Source organism: Peromyscus eremicus, chromosome 14, assembly GCF_949786415.1.
Source record: "Peromyscus eremicus chromosome 14, PerEre_H2_v1, whole genome shotgun sequence".
Classification (NCBI taxonomy): Eukaryota; Metazoa; Chordata; class Mammalia; order Rodentia; family Cricetidae; genus Peromyscus; species Peromyscus eremicus.
This window is the reverse complement of record NC_081430.1, coordinates 8572706-8584807: the sequence shown is the minus strand read 5'-3', so window position 1 is coordinate 8584807 and position 12102 is coordinate 8572706. Positions and strand designations below refer to the sequence as shown.

Genomic DNA, 12102 nt, shown 5'->3' with positions numbered 1-12102 from the left:
GGTGAGCACTTGATTCAGCCTAAAAATGTACTTCTAATGACTACATTTAATTTAACATCAAGTCTCCAAATTGTTTGTTTGTGTGTGTGTGTGTATGTGTGTGTGTGTGTGTGTGTGTGTGTGTGTGTGTGTGTGTAAATGTTTATGTGTTTCTATACACCTGGGGGCCAACAACTGACATGAGGTGTCTTCTTCAATTTCTACCAGTGTATCCTGTGACAGAGAGACTCAGTACACCAGGACTTCACAGATTCAGTTAGACTGTCTAGGTAGCAAGTCCCCAGGACCTTCCTGTCTGATTGTCCACCCTTGGTGTACAGGCACACCAATGCCTGTGGAGGCTGGGGATCAAACTTAGATTCCCAAGCTTGCAGAGCAAGCAGTTAAAGCCTGAGTGGTACCTCAGTCTCCCAAGGTCCAGGATTTAATAAATGAGTCTTGTTTGCTTTGTTTCTTTTGCCTATTTTTATTTGTTTGATTGTTTCACTTGGCTTTGTTTGAGAAAAGGTCTTATGTAGCCAAGGCTGGCTCTCTAGCTCGCTGGATTACTGAGACTGGCCTGGAATGCCCGACATTGCATTTTCTATCTCTAAAATGATGAGTGAAGCCACAGGCTTGCCACAGCAGGCCCAGTTAGCGCTCCTTAGTACAACAGCATAAACTACATAGGGCTTTTGACAAGATACAAGGTAATGAGAGAAAAGGGACACTTGTTTCATTTAAATTTTAGTAGCTATCAGTAGTTAGTGGCTGCCATATTGTATATTGCCATCCACATTGTGGATGTGGAGGCCAGAAGGTGACATCCATGTTTTCCTAAAAATTCTCTGTTGTATCTTTTGAGATAGGACCTCTCGCTTCACCTGGAGCTTGAAGATTCAGATGCTGTTTGACTACCAAGCCCCAAGGATTCTTTGTCTATGACTTGCTAGTACACATAAATAACTGAAAAGTGATTGATGCTGGTCATGGTGGCATCCACCTGTAATACCAGCACTCGAGGCAGAGGGTCATGAGTTCTAGGTGAACTTGAGCTACAAAGAGAAGACCTGGTCAAACAAGTTGGATGCCTTATTCCTTGTTAGATAACTATATATATATATAGTTATATAGTTATATAGTTATATATATATATAAAAAATCAACTACTTACTAGGGAGCATAATTCCCATTTGCCCATAGCCTGCATATTGAATAAAATTCTAATATAACACTTTAAACTCATGACTCCTCTTTAAGAATGTATGACATTATATAAAAATTTGAAATGAAAGAGAAATTTGATCATGATGTGTGCAAACCAAAACACTAGAATACAGTCTGTTTAAATATGCTGACATTTATTGATCATTAACAGTGTATCCATTTTTATTTTAAAATTTCCATACGTTATGATTTTTTTCTCTTTAAACCTAGTGAAACAGGAACGTTCATTATTCCCATTTAAGAAACCAGAGATCAAGAGACTGTACAAGTACAGTTCAAAGGCAGTCTGATTTGCAGCTGTGTGCTTTAAACATACTTGTGTGATGAGAAGGAGAGAGGAGGCGGGAGGGAGAGAGAGACAATGAGAGAGGGAGACAGAGAGCGAACAGAGAATCTGTCTCCTGACTCTCAGTAAATGATCCAAGAGGTACATTGATTAGTCCATAGACATTTGGAGGAAAATAAGGAGTCCCAGCCACAGTTGAGAGGTCTACATTTTCATCTTCCATTTGGCCATGCCTTGTAACAACTATTTCAATACTACATATTTGTGAATGAGTGTGCCTACACATATTTTTGCATACATAATTATACTTATGCCCATGTTTGCCAAATGTTTTCCATAGTTGGTTATAGTGAAATGAGTTATAAGTTACTTTTCTTATCTATACTTTTAAGACAGATATAGAACTAGCATGATGTTTAACAACACCAATCTGAATTAACACACAGGGCATTTATCACTAAGCATTTAATCAGTTCTTGAGTACTGATGGTCGAGTACTGATGAAAACAGATTTCAACTGTCTGCTTCAATACAGCATTGTCACAGAGGGAGAAGGAAGCTCTCGGATCTCAGTAGCTGTTTTCTTGCTACTGTGAGACAGGGATGCAGCAAGTCCCCTGTTAAAAATGTGCAGACTGAGCTGGGTGTCTACAGTGTCAACTGCATCATTTGCCTTTGCTAAATTATTACAAACTCTGAAAGTATTTTTGAACATGCAAGTACAAAAATATTAAGATAATACTATTATTTAACATGGAATTACTAAGATATAATTTTTTATCCTTTATTCTGCAAAGACTAAATTTAATAACAAAATGTTTACATTTTGAAGACAAATTATGGAGAAAATTCAGGCAGGAAAATATTTTTTAAAATGAAAAATCCACTCAGTAGTTATAACTAGAGAGAACTCTTCTTTAACTGGCATGTGTAAGGGTCTTAAAGTTGGAAGTTTTGTTGGTGGAAGTATAAAATATTTGCTGAAGTAAAATAAGTGCAAATTACAGGTACCATGACCAATGACAATTAGAAGTGTGGATCTGGCACTAAAGCAGTGTGGGACATGCAATGGTTTGTATAAATAAAGGAAACCCTTAATGGCTGAAATGCTTAGTTGTTTTTTGTTTTTTGTTTTTTCCTAGAGCATTTTTATGTCAGTTTCTAAGCTTATTTCATCAAGAAGAACAATTATATTGATATCATTGTATGGAGTACTGTATTTTAAATGCTGACTACATACCAGAAGTCTTGTTCACTGTCATACAAATATTACTGTCTATGTGGTTTGAGTGTGAGGAGACCCTTTCTGCCCTTGGTTCACTTCTAGAAACTCAAGTAGTTCATTAGCATGAAAAACATACCAAACTGCTTTGTAGTGAAAAACACACATACAGACTCTCCTCTCTCTCTCTCTCTCTCTCTCTCTCTCTCTCTCTCTCTCTCTCTCTCTCTCTCTCTCTTTCTCTCTCTCTCGTGTGTGTGTGTGTGTGTGTGTGTGTGTGTGTGTGTGTGATACACCCACACAGATTCACATTCACACAAAACACACACTCTCTCTATTTCTGTCACACTCATAAAACAAACAACAACATATCAGAAAACAATTTAACTAGGTGAGAATATTCTAAGGCTATTTTATAAAAAGAGGCCTTTAATACAGGTACCTAGTTTTCACTATATAATTTTCTTTTCTTAGTTTATTAATCTCCTTGTGAACAAAAATTGAGTTCTTTCTCTTTTTTCAGTCTACAATAGGCACTGGTATTATAACCCACTCTTCAATTTCATAGAAAACATGAAAATGAGATAAATTTGGCTTTTTGCATTGTGGTATCTTGATACACATAGTTTAACAGCTCAAACTGATTAAGTATTGCATGACAGTTAAACAATATAAATGTTTAGCAAAGAAAAGGTAACTAAACTTTTTCAAATTAATAAATGTGTGTGTGAGATTTCTCTCAATATTAAATATCCTCTGTACCTTTTATTGCTTCTGATTCATCATTCCTCACAACATCTTCCAGATCACTGGCAGCAAGCTTATTTTCAGACTGAAAATCTTGTAACAGATCTCTAAGTTCGTTTGGATGAAAGTCATAAGGAAGCATGACAAGCAAATCTCTTCCACACCTGGGCTTAGCTTCCACCCTGGCACCTCCTGCTGGTCTCTGCTCACTTCATCAGCATCCTCCAGGCAGACACTAATCAATCAGTACTTCTAAGAACTTGACCTTTCTCCATCCTCTTAAGAAGTCCTCAGGTTTTTGACCCTGCCAAAGTTTCTCACCTTCTCGGCCCTGCAAGGTCCTAACCAATCATTCGCTCTGGGGTGGACAGTATTGATTCTTAGCAACCCTTACTCAGTTCAGCTTAAGTCACAAGAAAGCTGGAGTGATCTGAGCCTTTGCCTGCACTGTCTGTCTCCTGTCTTGCTCATCCTGGTCTGTCTCACTCATTCTTACCTGTGTGCATTAACCTTCTATTTGCTCTCCTACTAAAACTGTGCTGAGCTTTAGACCTAGACCCTTGTCCCCCAACAGACATAAAGGTAAAGGCCAGGTGATGCTTTTAAAGGGGAGTGAGTCTTTAGGAGGTAAGGATTACTGAGGGGTTTGGGAGTCACAGGGATTACCGAGAGGTCTTTGGATCTCTGGGGGGACTATTGTGAAAGTATCTTTTAGACATGACAGGACCATTGCACTCATGAACTAACAGCAAACCAGTCATGGTGGCATATACCTTTGACCCCAGCACTCAGGAGGAGACCAGGCTGGTCTGTATAGTGAGACCTTATCTCAAAACACAACCCAATCTTGAATAAAAAATAAAAGTGCAGTAAGCTCACAGAATCCTGGACAAGACCGGTACATAATCAAAACAGAATTTCTATATGGACTTGGGGAGAGGGCGGGAAACAAGAGACGTGGCCTCTTCTGTCTTTAGAACTATTGACAGTTGATAGCTCTGTGGGGAGGCACAATCAGTTATTTTAGGAGTGTGATCCTGGTAGGTTGATAGTACTCCAGTGAATGACTGCAGACCCATGCATATGTGGCAGCACTAGATGTACTCAATGAGTGGTGATTGTGTTGATGTTGATGATGATGATGATGATGATGGTGATGGTGATGGTGATGGTGATAGTGATGATGATAAAAGGGGACAGGAAGTTCATAGGGGGATGTGGAGGTGGATTCTAGAGGATTTAGGAATGACCAGTGGGGGTGAGTATGAGCAAAGTACATTATATGCCTGTATAAAATTCTCAAAGAAACTGGGCATGGTGTTGCATGCCTTTAATCCCAGCACTCAGGAGATAGAGGCAGGTGGATCTCTGTGAGTTCAAGGCCAGCCTGGTCTACAAAGTGAGTTCCAGGACAGCCAGGGATGTTACACAGAGAATCCCTGTCTAAAAAAAAAAAAAAAAAAAAAAAAAAAAAAAAAAAAAAAATCCCAAGGAATTCCTAAAGAAATGATCTTAAAAACAAAACAAAGGCCAAGGGTCCTATGCAAGCAGAGCAGCAGGCTTCAGTCATTAGAAATAGCTTCCTACAAAAGAAGCTTGGAGTCCACGGGGCAGAAAGACAGAGAATTAGGAAGCCAGAGAAAGACCGCTTTCTTGATTATGGTGCATGGATCAAAGATTAAGGTCATAGCAGAAGTCTGGAGTAATCAGGATTCCATGTGTTCCTTCTCTCTGGCATCCACTCACTTATGAATACAACTCCACTTGCATAGGTTTTGGGTGCCAAGGACTTTAATTTGCTTAGAAAATAATACTTTGATATAAGCACATTTGTTAAACTTGAACTTGTAAACCCAGAGGTAATATTGTCAGGTTTCTGTTAGAACATTTTAGAGACTGGGATTTGGGATTTTGCTGTAAGACACAAACAACAATTAATGCAACTGTGATCTTGTCAGTGGCTAGATAATTCTGGTCATAACAAGTGCTGGAAAGTACTTGTGTTTAACTCAACACAATGCAGTAGAGAGAAAGAAGGATACATTATAATCTTTGGAAATGAACAATTTGAGAATGTAAGTCATCAAGGCAAGTAGAGAAAGGTTTGAGTAGAATGTAATTGGCCTGTGGACTGTAAGAGTGCTGCCTTATGGAGCATCCAGAAAACCAGCTCTTTGGTACATATGCATGGTTTGTGGGCTGACTGACCAGTCCATGAGGAGGCCTCTAGACATGTAATGTTTCAGAATACCTATTTTCTTTCAATTGTTTACGCTTTTCAATTTCTTATATTTATCTTTTTAAAGCTTTTATTTATGTTGGGGGGGCAGGTGCATCCTACATCCTACATGTGTAGATCAAAGGATAACTTCCTGGGTCTATTCTCCTGTCTCAATGTGAGTCTTGCTGTTTGAACTCAGGACATAAGTTTTGACAGCAAGTGTCTTTACCTGCTGAGCTGTTTCATCACCTCAAGTGCCTATTTTCTTTAGGATATGGAGAAAAATACATCATATATTTAGACTGGGGTAAAAATTGAATAAACTTTCAGAATTTAAAGTAAGTTTAATACCACTAATGCATGAGCATGGGAGATCTTTCTATCTTCTGATATCTTCTCTAATTTCTTCCTTCAAAGATTTGCAGTCCTTGTCATACATGTCTTTTATTTGCTTGGTTAGAGTTACCCCAAAATATTTTATATTACACATGGCTATTGTGAAGGGTGATGTTTTCCTGATTTCTTTCTCAGTCCTTTTGTCAACTGTATATAGGAGGACTACTGAATTTATGAGTTAATCTTGTATCCAGCCACTTCACTAAAGGTGTTTATCAGCTGTAGGAGTTCCCTGGTGGAATTTTTAGGGTCACTTACGTATACTATCATATTATCTGCAAATAGTCATACTTTGACATCTTCCTTTCCAATTTGCATCCCCTTGATACACTTTTGTTGTCTTATTGTTGTAGCTAGAACTCTGTGTACTATATTGAATAGATGAGATAAGAGTGGACAGCCTTGTCTTGTTTCTGATTCTACTAGAATTGTTTTTGAGTTTCTCTCCATTTAATTTGATGTTGACTGTCGGCTTGCTGTATATTACTTTTAATATGATTAGGTATGTTCCTTGTTTCCCTGATCTCTCTAAAACTTAAAAGATAAATCATGAGGGGTATTGGATTTGTCATGTATTGGTAGGATTAACATAATAAAAATGACCATCTTACCAAAAGCAATCTACAGACTCAATACAATCCCCATCAAATTCCAACACAATTCTTTATAGATATTGAAAGAAAAATATACAACTTCATATGAAAAAACAACCAAATGAAAAACAGGACAACTAAAACAATCCTATATAATAAAAGAAATTCAGTAGGTATCACCATCCCTACTACAATTTCATGCTCTACTACAGAGCTATAGTAATACAAACCACAGGATGTCAGAATAAAAACAGATGGATCAGTAGAACCAAACTGAAGACACAGACACAAATCCACACACCCATGGATGCCTAATTTTTTGACTAAGAAGCCAAAATTTTACAATAGAAAAAAGAAAGCATCTTTAGCAAATGGTGCTGGCATAACTGGATATTGGCATGTAGAAGAATACATATCTATCAACCTGCACCAAACTCAAGTCCAAGTGGATCAAAGACCTCAACATAAATCCAGTTACACTGAACCTGATAGAAGAGAAAGTGGGAAGTACACTTCAATGCATTGGCATGGAGACAATTTCCTGAATAGAACACTGGTAGCAAAGGCATTAGGATATATAGTTAATAAAAGGAACCTCAGGAAATTAAAAGGATTCTGTAAGGCAAAGGACACTATCAATAGGACAACACACCAGCCTACAGAAAAGGAAAAGGTCTTCAACAACTCCACATGTGACAGAGGGCTGATTTCCATAATGTATAAAGAACTCAGGAAACTAGACATCAAAAAAGCAAATAATCCAATTAAAAAATGGGATACAGAAGAATTTTTCTCAACAGAAGACTCTCAAATAGTTAAGAAACCCTTAAAGAAATATTCAAACCTCTTTAGCCATAAGGGAACTGCAAATCAAAATGCCTATGAGATTCCAGCTTACATCTGTCAGAATGGCTAAGACCAAAAACACAAATAACAGGAAACGGAACAAAGGGAGCACTCCTCTGCTCCTGGTCGGAATGCAAACTTGAGCACCCACTTTGGAAATCAATATGACAGTTTCTTAGATAACTGGGAATCAAACTACCTCAAGACCCAGCAATCCCACTCTTGGGCATATACCCAAAAGATGCTCAGTCATACCACAAGGACACTTGCTCAACTATGTTCATAGTCACTATTCATTATAGCCAGAACCTGGAAATAACCTAGATGCCCCTCAACTGAAGAATGGAAAAAGAAAATATGGTACATTTACACAATGGAGTACTACTCAGATATTAAAAACAGTGGCATAATGAAAATTGAAGGCAAATGGGTGGAACTAGAAAAAAAAATCATCCTGAGTGAGGTAACCCAGACCCAGAAAGACAAACATGCTATGTTCTCACTTATAAGTGAATGTTAGCTGTAAAGTAAAGGATAACCATGCTACAATCCTCAGTCCCAGAGAGGCCAGGTATCAAGGAGACCACAAGTAGCGACACAAGGATCTCCCTGGGAAGCTTGTGCGTGGACTGGAGAAGGGTGGGAATGGGAACTTGAGGGATTGGTTTGGGGATGGGTGGAGGGAGAGAGTACTGAAAGAGATGACTGGAATGGGGGAGACATTTTGGGGTCAAATAGAAACCTGGTACATGGAAAGCTCCCAATCTACAAGGATGACCCCAGCTAAGACTTCTAGCAACAGGGGATATGTACCCTGAACTGGCCATCTCCTGTGACCAGGCAAAACTTCTAGTGGAGGGACTGGGACACCAACCAGCAACACAACCTTTGACCTACAGACTGTCCTACCTATGGGAAGTGCTGGGGGAGTTTATGGGAGTGGCCACCCAATGGTCCAGCCTGAAGCCCGTGCCATGTGAGTGAGTCCACCCCTGACACTGCCTGGGGTGCTAGGACCAAGAGGCTGGATGGCCCAGAAACCTAGGATAGGACCAAACGTGATTGGAGAAAAAAATATCAATGTAATGATGCCTAAAGATATTCCGATGTACTCATAGATTGGTGACTACCCCAAATGTCATCAGAGAGCCTTCATCCAGCAATGGATGGAAACAGATGCAAAGACCCACAGCCAAACATTAGGCCAAGCTTGGGAAATCCTGCAGAAAAGGGAGAGGAAGGATTGTAGGAGCCAGAGGGGTCAAGGACATCACAAGAAAACCAACAGAAACAACTAACCTGGGCTCATAGGAGCTCACAGAGTTTGACTGACCACCAGAGAACCTGCATGGGACTGATCTAGGCCCTCTACATATATGTGCCAGTTGTGTAGCTTGATGTACTTACGGGACTTGTACCAGTGGGAGCAGGGGCTGTCTCTAATGCTTTGGCTGGCTTTTGGGAACCTATTCTTCATACTGGGTATGTCTGTAATTCAGGAATTTTCTTAGAATGGAAGAGAAATCAGAAGTTTGTGATTGCAGTGGCACACAGAGTACCTAAGACTTTAAGGAGGTTGAGGTGGCAGGAGAGAACTCTCCAACCACCTTAGGAGCAGCTCTACATATCCAAATCCAAGAATAACTATCAATAAGTAATGTGGAACAGATTCAATAAAGGTTCTCACAAAACTAATTTCTCTATTTCATAAAATGCCACACAGATTATTAATATTCAATGACAAAGCGTATCTGTACACATGCAAATTTACATACAAAACCTTTGTTACTATACATGATTGTTAACATCTTTATGCAAGGAAAATTGAATGTTTTATTTTTTTATAATATGTACCATATTTGAGCACAATATATTGGTGGTAATACCTTTATTCCTTTTTTTGTTTGTTTGTTTCTATTTTATTGAGGAGGTCCTTTTTTTCAGTTCACACACAGAGTATCTTATTTCTGCTGACATTGTTCTAACAAAGTAAAATGAAGTCCCATGAGGGTGATCATGGTCATTACAGAAACTTTCTGTTCAGAAGTAACCTGAGATTTTTTTTCCAAATTCAACTATATTCTGTGTAGATAACAGACTATTTTAAACCAAGTTCCTAGGAATAGCTAAAGATTTATGGTTTCAATTTCTGAGTCAACGATACCCCAGCCCTTGCACTTCTGTATTGTGTCCATTGTTCCTTGTTCCTCAGGAAAAACCAGCAAAAGTGTTTCTGCAAAGATTGGTGGAAGCAGTCATAGGAAGGACACTGGACACTCAGTTCTTCAATAAGGAGCCATACTTTGAAAAGGAATGTGCATTGGATTTATTATTGCTGTGTGGGAGCTGCACAGCACTTATTCCCTTCAAGTAGATCTACAAAGGATATGAAGTTATTCCAAATGAGGTACAGTCTGAAAAATGCTTCATTTGTCTGTATTTTGAAGCCTAATTTGATTGTTTTTCCTGTTAAACTTGACATTACTGTTTTGTACTAGTATGTGACGTTGGGGAAAATAGGAAGTTAGAGGTCTAAATTCTTTTTTCTTTTTCTTTTATAATTAATTTAATTTTACATATCAGCCACGGATTCCCCTGTCCTCCCTCCTCCTACCCCCAGTCTTCACCCCCAATGCACCCCCATTCCCACCTCCTCCAAGGCAAGATCTGCCTTGGGGATTCAGCTCAGCCTGGTAGATTCAGCTGAGGCAGGTCCAGTCCCCTCCTCCCTACACCAAGGCTGAGCAAAGTGTCTCAGCACAGGCCCTAGGTTCCAAAAAGCCAGCTCATGCACCAAGGACAGGTCCCGGTCCCACTGCCTGTGGGCCTCCTAAATAGATCAAGCTAGTCAACTGTCTCACTTATCCAGAGGGCCTGGTCCAGTTCCATGGGGGCTCTTCAGCTGTTGGTCCACAGTTCATGCATTTCCACTAGTTTGGCTATTTGTCCCTGTGCTTTTTCCAATCATGGTCTTAATATCTCTTGCTCATATAATCCCTCCTCTCTCTCACTCATAAGTGGATACTAGATGTAAAACAAAGGATAACCAGACTCAACTCACAACTCCAGGGAGGCTACCTAGTAAAGAGGACCCTAAGAAAGACACAGGGATTGTCCAACGATAGAGAAATAGATGAGATCTACATGAGCAAACTGGACATGAGGTGGGGTAATGGAGGGCAAGGGTCAGGGGAAAGAGAGCTTAGGGGAGCGGGAGGTTCCAGCTGGATCAGGAACAGAGTGGGAGAACAAGGAAAGAGATACCATGATAAATGAATACCCCATGAGAATAGGAAGAAGCAGAGTGCTAGAGAGGTCCCCAGAAATCCACAAAGATACCTCCACAATAGACTACTGACAATGGTCAAGAGAAAGCCCGAGCTGACCTACTCTGGTGATCGAATGGCCAAACACCCTAAGTGTCATGGTGGAACTCTCATCCAGTGACTGATGGAAGCAGATGCAGAGATCCAAGGCCAAGCCCCAGGTGGAGCTCCAGGAGGTCTAAATTCTTTATAAGCCCACTTAAGTCATTAGAAATAGTCTCTATTTCCATTGTTCAATGTAGGCAAATACATTTGTAGGATACAGATAAATGTGTATTTTGTTTCCTTGGAACTCAAGGACAGTGTTGCTCAGGTGAATTTTTCTTGTAGATCCAAGTAGAAACTGTCTCCTCTACAAATGTTCAGTCCAGAAGATCACACAGTTCCAACTATTAAGGAGACATACCAAGAAACCAAGGGGCTATCATGGAGAGCTTTCTCCAGCTATTATAAAGTGAGTGGTGCTCAAGTAACTGAATGTACAGCAGGAGCCAATTATGATAAGGATGCCTAGTTGTCACGTCTCGTGAAGCACCATCCCATGGACACTTGATTTTAGAAAGCGGGCACCACCTCCGATTCTACTTGAAAAAGTTGGTATTGCCATTTGTGTGGAAACAGCACAAGCTGCTATGGTACCGGACGATTATCAGACTGCCTGGCTTGTGGTCTGCTGAGCTCTATCACCTGTTCATTTTTTAAATGTGTTATCACAGTGCAGGGATTACACTCTTCCCCTCACTACCAGTCATCACACTGCAGTCCACGGTACTATGGCTGGCACTCCAGACCAGCGACTCTCCTGAGGACTCTGAGAGCTTTGGGGGATCTGTTGATGTCTGAAGGATTTTGCGTCGATACTAAGTGTTTTTCTCATCCTCACTGTCTCAGGAATGTACACTGAAGTATGTAAGAGACCACTTGACAGAGCACACAAAAATAAACAGATGTAGATGTGAGCGGCCAGCTGACTTACAGGAAGCCATACTCAAAGAGTTTCAACAGTGGAATATTACGCTTCAAAAATCACTTTGGTTTTGCTTTTAAGGATAGTAATTTTTTTTAATGAGTTACTTTGTTCTGTGATTGGTTCATTTATCTTACTTCTAGAATGTCTCATCTTTATTGAAGGAAATATTAATAAGTATCACACAAATAAATTTGTTTTCTGAATCGGAATATTCCTAAGATCTTTTAAGACTGCATTGCAACATGCAATATGGGAACTGAATGCCCTCTTTAGGTCTAAAGAGGCGCAG

The 12102-nt window shown here is 39.7% G+C and overlaps 1 protein-coding gene across 6 annotated transcripts in view; it reads right to left on the bottom strand.

The window, feature by feature from the left end:
• Positions 1-12102, bottom strand: part of Dgkb (diacylglycerol kinase beta) — a 632546-nt gene that overhangs the window by 513531 nt on the left and 106913 nt on the right. The window lies entirely within an intron of this gene.